This window comes from Hoplias malabaricus, chromosome 17 (genome assembly GCF_029633855.1).
Source record: "Hoplias malabaricus isolate fHopMal1 chromosome 17, fHopMal1.hap1, whole genome shotgun sequence".
Classification (NCBI taxonomy): Eukaryota; Metazoa; Chordata; class Actinopteri; order Characiformes; family Erythrinidae; genus Hoplias; species Hoplias malabaricus.
This window is the reverse complement of record NC_089816.1, coordinates 23128238-23134861: the sequence shown is the minus strand read 5'-3', so window position 1 is coordinate 23134861 and position 6624 is coordinate 23128238. Positions and strand designations below refer to the sequence as shown.

The 6624-nt window shown below is 37.0% G+C and overlaps 1 long non-coding RNA gene across 1 annotated transcript; it reads right to left on the bottom strand.

Moving 5' to 3' along the window:
- Positions 1 to 1010: 1010 nt before the first annotated feature.
- On the bottom strand, positions 1011 to 5981 carry LOC136673140 (uncharacterized). Its single transcript, XR_010795887.1, has 5 exons — positions 5900 to 5981; positions 5337 to 5473; positions 5093 to 5239; positions 2977 to 3055; positions 1011 to 1455 (listed from the first exon to the last, which is right to left on the bottom strand). It is a non-coding gene; the product is annotated as an uncharacterized lncRNA (long non-coding RNA).
- Positions 5982 to 6624: the final 643 nt, after the last annotated feature.

Sequence of the window (6624 nt, the reverse complement as noted above, 5' to 3'; positions counted from 1 at the left end):
CCAGTTCACTAGTGTGTGTGTGTGTGTGTGTGTTTGGCTTAACTGCAGAGGTAAATTGTAATCATATCACGGGACAATGATGATAATATGCATTTGTTTCATATTAACATTAAGGACCATGGTACTGAATTAATTAAAATGCTAAATAAGGTTTTATTCCCAACCTTATTTACAGAACAGTTCAATGCACAATCATCTTTTATTATCTTTCATAGAATAATAGCTAAATATTTGTTTCTTTAACGACATATACCCACATATCAGATGGCTGGCATTACATAACAATGGCCTAGAGCACAACACTGCCATCCTTTAGTGCTGGAAGGCAGAAAATGCCCAGAGTGAGCCCCAGGACTTGGGAAATAGCTTTGCTTTAAACCTGAGTACCAGCCACAGGGTGAAGCTTAGCTTTGCAAAGTGAGGCTTTTTTGTCAGAGTGAGCTTTAATTGTTGAAACATAATTCTGCTCTTTAGTGGCACATAAATGGGGTCCATACTTTACAGGCTTTAAAAAGACAGAGGTACAGGCCATCATGTTTTTAACGCTTCTCTATAGCATCTGGCATTACCTGGTGTGATAAACAAATGGCAAGGCATAGCTCGCTAAACAATAACCTGGAGCCATTAGCAGAGTGAAGCTAATGCATTTTCATAGGCAAGATATATTTTTATGCTCCCCCTTAAAATTACACCCCAGAAAACTTGTGTGTCCAGAGCTTTTGGAATAAAGTCACAGTAATGAAGACTTAATCATTCCAGCAGCCTCAAGTGAACTTTAACACAATGCAAAGTGTTACTACTGGGGGCTTAATAGTTATAATTTCATAAACATATTTAACAGGGTTATTGTATAAAACATTGACTTGTATCATGAAGAAATTTAAATATGACTATATCTGATTGGATAAAACTCTTTAATTAATATGACATTTTTATTTACACATTCTCATTTATTTTTGGCAGACAAGTTTTAATATACATTCATTAGAAATGCTGCCATATCATCCTTGCCTTTTACAGGACAACTTTACACCACATATCTGAACATTTCTGTGAGGATCTGATAGCACTCAGCTACATGAACCTTACGTCAGGTACTATAGTTGCTAGATCCAATCAATCACTTCGGATTTTGCAGCTTCATTGTTGCACAGTCCTATAGCCAGAGGTTTTATCCACCTCTAGCCTGCACTTGGCATTTGGGCATAGCACATTTACCTCTAATTCATTATAGTATAAAAAGGTGTCTAAAATTCTTATACACATTGTGGACACACATAGTATGTAGACCAGCATTTGTCATAATAGCATGAATCATAAAGAATGAATCATGGCAGTGGCGATGTGGTCATAGCCTGTGTGCAATCGACCTTCAGACGTTAATTGCATTGGAGAGTCATTTTTCACTGGGTCGTTCTCTGAATGTGGTGGCAAACATATCCCATGCCTTTAAAGCTTTGATAAAAGATGAAATGGTCAAGTGGTCATTCAAATCTCAGACATTTATTTTAATTCATATATTTTTAAATAAGACATATGACTCAGTAATGCTGTTTCCCCCTGTTAAAAAGCAATACGCTGGAAAGATTGTCCATCAAATTTAGCATTTTCAGTGACATACACTACAAAATATGATGGAAGAACAAATTCATCCATCATTTAATTATAGTGGCTATTAACTATAATAAATAATATAAAGAGCACTTGTCCCAGGAACATGACCCAACATGATTTTAATCGAAATTTATATTATTGGAAAAATATGAGCTTTCCAAAATTATTATATAAAAATATCTGACGCAAAACAGTGGCAATAGAGTGAGAAGTTGTGGGGTCAAACCATGCCTCGGTTCACTGTCTATGAGAAGTTTGATGTGTTCTTCCTGTATCTGCATGGGTTTCCTTTACATGCTTATTGTTAACTGCTTGTTAAAACTAACCCCACTTTGTAGAGGCTACACTTTTGGTACTTCTTTTGGCTTCTTCTCATTTTGAGTTTTGCTTATTTGTTTGCTTTTGTATATCAGTTTATTCCTTTGCCAGTACAGATTTCTTGCATATGTAATGTTTTTTTATCTGCTTGGATATATTTATTTATTTCTCCAAATGTGCTATGAGGCTGATGTAGCTAACTAGAAAACTGTGGAGTGATGGGGCTTCATTCATATCATATTATAAGAGAACAAATTAGTCTTGTGATTGGTCAAATCAGGACAGGCTAGTTTTTATTGAAATGCAAAAACTGCACATTTGCATTTGCGCCTTTGTTGGGCTTAGGGAAGGTTTGTTCAGGATATATATTCACACCCATATTTTGTGCCCACAATAGCAAGACTGGTCTACTTAAAAAGCCCTGGGGCTTTAACCAACTCAACATATGAGTGCTGATTTAGGCACGCAGCTAGCACAGCTAATTGGCGAGGTATATATTTCCATTTCTTGTTAGCTACATTAGCCTCATAGCTCCAGTTTAAAATTAATGAAGTGAACTTCAGACACCAGGCATGTCTGGGATAATTGACTACATTTGGGGTATTTGGGGTAGGTTTGCTAAACTATTACTATATGTAACGAGAGGGAGCGAGGGAAAGAGAGCTAGTGGTGGACTATATGGCTGAATGAAAGGACAAATCATGTATCATGTCCCTACAGTAAATAACAGCTTGCAGGTGTTCAGCTGGGCTAGCCAGTTCATTATTCTCATACGTCTTATAATATCAGCCTATTACTAAATGGGCCAACTTCTGTCAGTGTGTCCGTATGGACGTGAGTTTGTGTGATTTATGGCTGGTTTTGTTCTTGGTGGGATTACAGAAAGCCATAGCATATGTTTGGCCGAGGAGGGAGAGGAGTTAAAGAGGTGTTTGGGGGTGGGGACAGTGACGGATGCATCACTGATGTGCGTGTGTTGTCAGGGGCACGTGGGTGGAGAGAGAGAGAGAGAGAGAGAGAGAGAGAGAGTATGAGTGAATGTACCTCACTTGGTAAACGAGCCATCTGCCACCGGAGAAAAGTGAAAGAGGGTCCATCAGTCATTAGCTCACCCAGTGCTAGCCTGTATCCACACATACACACAGAGACACACATTTTTTAAAGCCCAAATGAAACCCAAGGCCCCTTTTAAATATTCATACATGAGCAATCCACCCCCAAAAAAACAGACACAGTTTTAGGCCACAGCCTGATTGCCACTCGAAACCGAAAGTAAGTATTGCTCATGCTACAAAGCTAGTCATCTGCATTTGAATTCTGTTATTTGACCCAAGCCCAAGTGTGCCAGACAAAATATCTTGGTTTTGGGTTGTATTTGGATTTTTACACACAGCACTGTGTGGGCCAAACTTGTTTCCAGCACTTTTTATTTAAAAGGGTAGAAGGCAATCCAAAAATGTTAAGTTAATGCACTCACTCTCAAAAGATTTGTTTAGTAGCTATTTACATATAATTTACAAAATATTTACTGTAATATTTGCAGCACTCAATGAATTAAATAAAATGGTGTATATTTGAATTGTGTAATTTCCTATTAGCTCTACAGAACACTTTTTGATTGTGATTAAGTAGCAAATACTGAAGTGGTTTTTGGTTTTGGAGTGTCATGATTTCTAGACTTGTCTATGTGTTATGTTACATATATCTGAGTTTTAAAGTTCTAAACTGACCTATTTAACAATTAGTTCATCAACAACAAAATATATTAGAACATAACATTGAGAAAATATAAAAAACAAGGCATGTTGTGTCATTTAAGTGCTGGGTCATTATATAACCAAACACACAGTGTAAACTAACCCATCTTTGTCTAATTAATAGTTACTTTGACCCAACAATGGGCTGTGTTTCACTGGGTCACATTTATACAGCTTAAAGTAATAAATGAACACACAGCAATCACATGTCATTGATATATTAATATCAAATGCCAGTTACCTCATATGCATATTGCTTTGACATGTATGTAGTGTTATCATGGTGACTAAGTTCATGTTGAACACACATTCAGACTTTGGCAGAAAATAATAAGTTATAAAATGTTAAAAAAACAGACAATGAGGTCTCGAAAAAGGAAACTTAAAGGAAAAGAATGAAAGAAAAAAGGCCAGAGAGAAATCTTTCTGTCCCACTTTTCTTTGAGTGTAGATGGCCCACCGTTCTGCACCATTGTTCCAACTGTGTGCCATCTAATATTAGTATTTTTATTAATTATCTTAAATTAACTGTCAGAATGGTTAATTAGCATAATTAATGTGGTGTGTCCAGAGCTCTGAGTGGTATTTGAAAAATGTTAAAACAGCTCAGAGTGACTCAATAGTAAGTTGTCAAAAATACATAATTACTGTAATTAATTAAATTCCTGCCCCGACACCTTGCTTTAATAAAGGTATGAACAAAGTTAAGAGGAAAGTGAGGCTTCGGCAGTTTTACATTTAAATGTGGACACCTGTGATTAAAGATTTATCGTTTTTCAGCTAGGTTTTGATTGCAGCTGAAAACAGAATTAATTTCAGGTTTCAGATCTTCTCTGAATCAGAGAGACTCTCACTCTGTTGAAGTGCATTGTTTTTGCGAGGCCTTTTCCCAGAAGGTCACATGGGCCTAGGTTTAGGCTGCTCTCATTTGTGTGAGGTTTCATTCTAACCGACATTCCCAGGAGAAACCAACAATAAGATAATTGAAGTATTGTGCTTGTTCAAGTGATACTTAATAAATGCTTTCATGAGGGACTCTGCATTATTCTATTACAAAACCCAAAGAGACTATGTGCCTCAGGTTCAAAGGGAAATGTTCATCATAAATTGTTAAGGTGTTATGCATGGTGTTATGAATCAGAATGCGATGGAAGTATTGTCATCCTGTCATGATCTGCTCAGTAGCATGTTTTAATCGGACCATGATTAGTTCATGTTCATTCTAATGACACACTTTACTGAGAAACATTGTGGTTTCAATGACAAAAGTGTGAATTCTAAGCTACAGCAATATGTTTAACTTACAACGTGCTATTATAATCATTGCGCAAGTACACAACAGAATTTTGACTCTGCATATAACCCATCCTTAACTGTGAAAACACACACACACACATACACACACAGAATTAAGGGCAGTGATCATGCAATCCTGGAAGAGAGGGTAGCTGTCTATATATGACCCTGTGGAGTCCATAGGTCCATTGCTCCAGCTGTGGATGTTGAGGGATGAGAAAACACTGTTCCTCCACGTGAGTTAACAAGGCACACTTGAAAGACAAAGAAAGGCAGACACATAAGTGAAGCGATATTTATGTTAAAGCACTTACTATAGTGACAGCCCTTCTTATGTTCAAGCATAATTACCACAATACAGCAGCAAGTGCATTACCCTACTGTGTCATATTCCAGTAGTATCGACATCACAAGCTGAGAAATACAGGACAGTTTTCTGAGCCCATTAAGCATGATGGTCTGAGTTGTTGCTGTAAATTGCAGCCTTTCTGAGGATAAAACACACTGTCATAGAGTTGCCTGAGGGGAAAGTGCTATGTAGCATCTATTTAGCCAGCTAACATTCATTGCTCTCCATATTCAGATCCCATGCTTACAACAGAATCTACTGAGCTAGATACATATCTACAAGACAAGTACATGGGTTCACGGGAAAAGTCCTTGTGCTTTAATCTGAGGAACTGCTGGTTTATTTGAAGTGTGTTAACCATTGAAAACCAGGGCCAAAATCACAGCTACCCATTTCCAAATGCTGACATCATGTTATTATTTCTATTTCACATGTTAAAAATATATAGAGTAGAGGTCTCTGGATTAAAACAATATATAGAGTAGTTAAAGAACTGCTAAGAAACTGTATATTCTGTTATTGATCTAGTTACATATAATTTATTATCTGGGAAAATAATGTTTACCTGTATTCCGGTTTTGTGGTTAGCTCTGGATCCACTCAGATAGTGATGGGAATTTCGGCTCTTTTGGGGGAGCCAGCTCTTTTGGCTCGGCTCTTCATGAAGAGCCGGCTCTTTCGGCTCCTAAATGGCTCTTTGTTTTACCACTTATTTCCGCTTCTACAGATCAATATTACCTACATTTTGCATGACTATAGGGACGAAATATTATTGTTCAATATTAAAAATAATAAATAGTGTTGAAATGTCCTATTGTTTTATGGCTGTCTTGTAATAACTCACTGATTGCACACATTCAATTGTATTAATAACTGGATTTTTATTTAACACCTTAATAAAAAATCACTTGTAAACTCTGAAATATAGCCAATGGAACCCAAAAGGTAGGTTTTACAAAATAGTGTATCAAATTAAATAATCATCCATTTCTGGGGAATAAAATAAACAAATACTCTGCAAAGTGCAAAACAGCAGCATTCAACGGTAGTGATTAAAACAACCCCAACTGTCAAAAATTATTTAACTGATTTAACATTTTTTTCAACTATTTTTTGGAAGGCAGATTGGCATTCAGGAAAACTAAGTGTCTCAGCTTGGAGGGTCGGAGGGTTGGAGCTTGCTTGTTGTTCTGATTGGTTGAATGACAGGCCTTAGAAAAAAATGGCTCGGTCTTAGACGGGACTCTCATCGTTCACTTACAAGAGCCGGCTCTTTGAACCGGTTCGTTC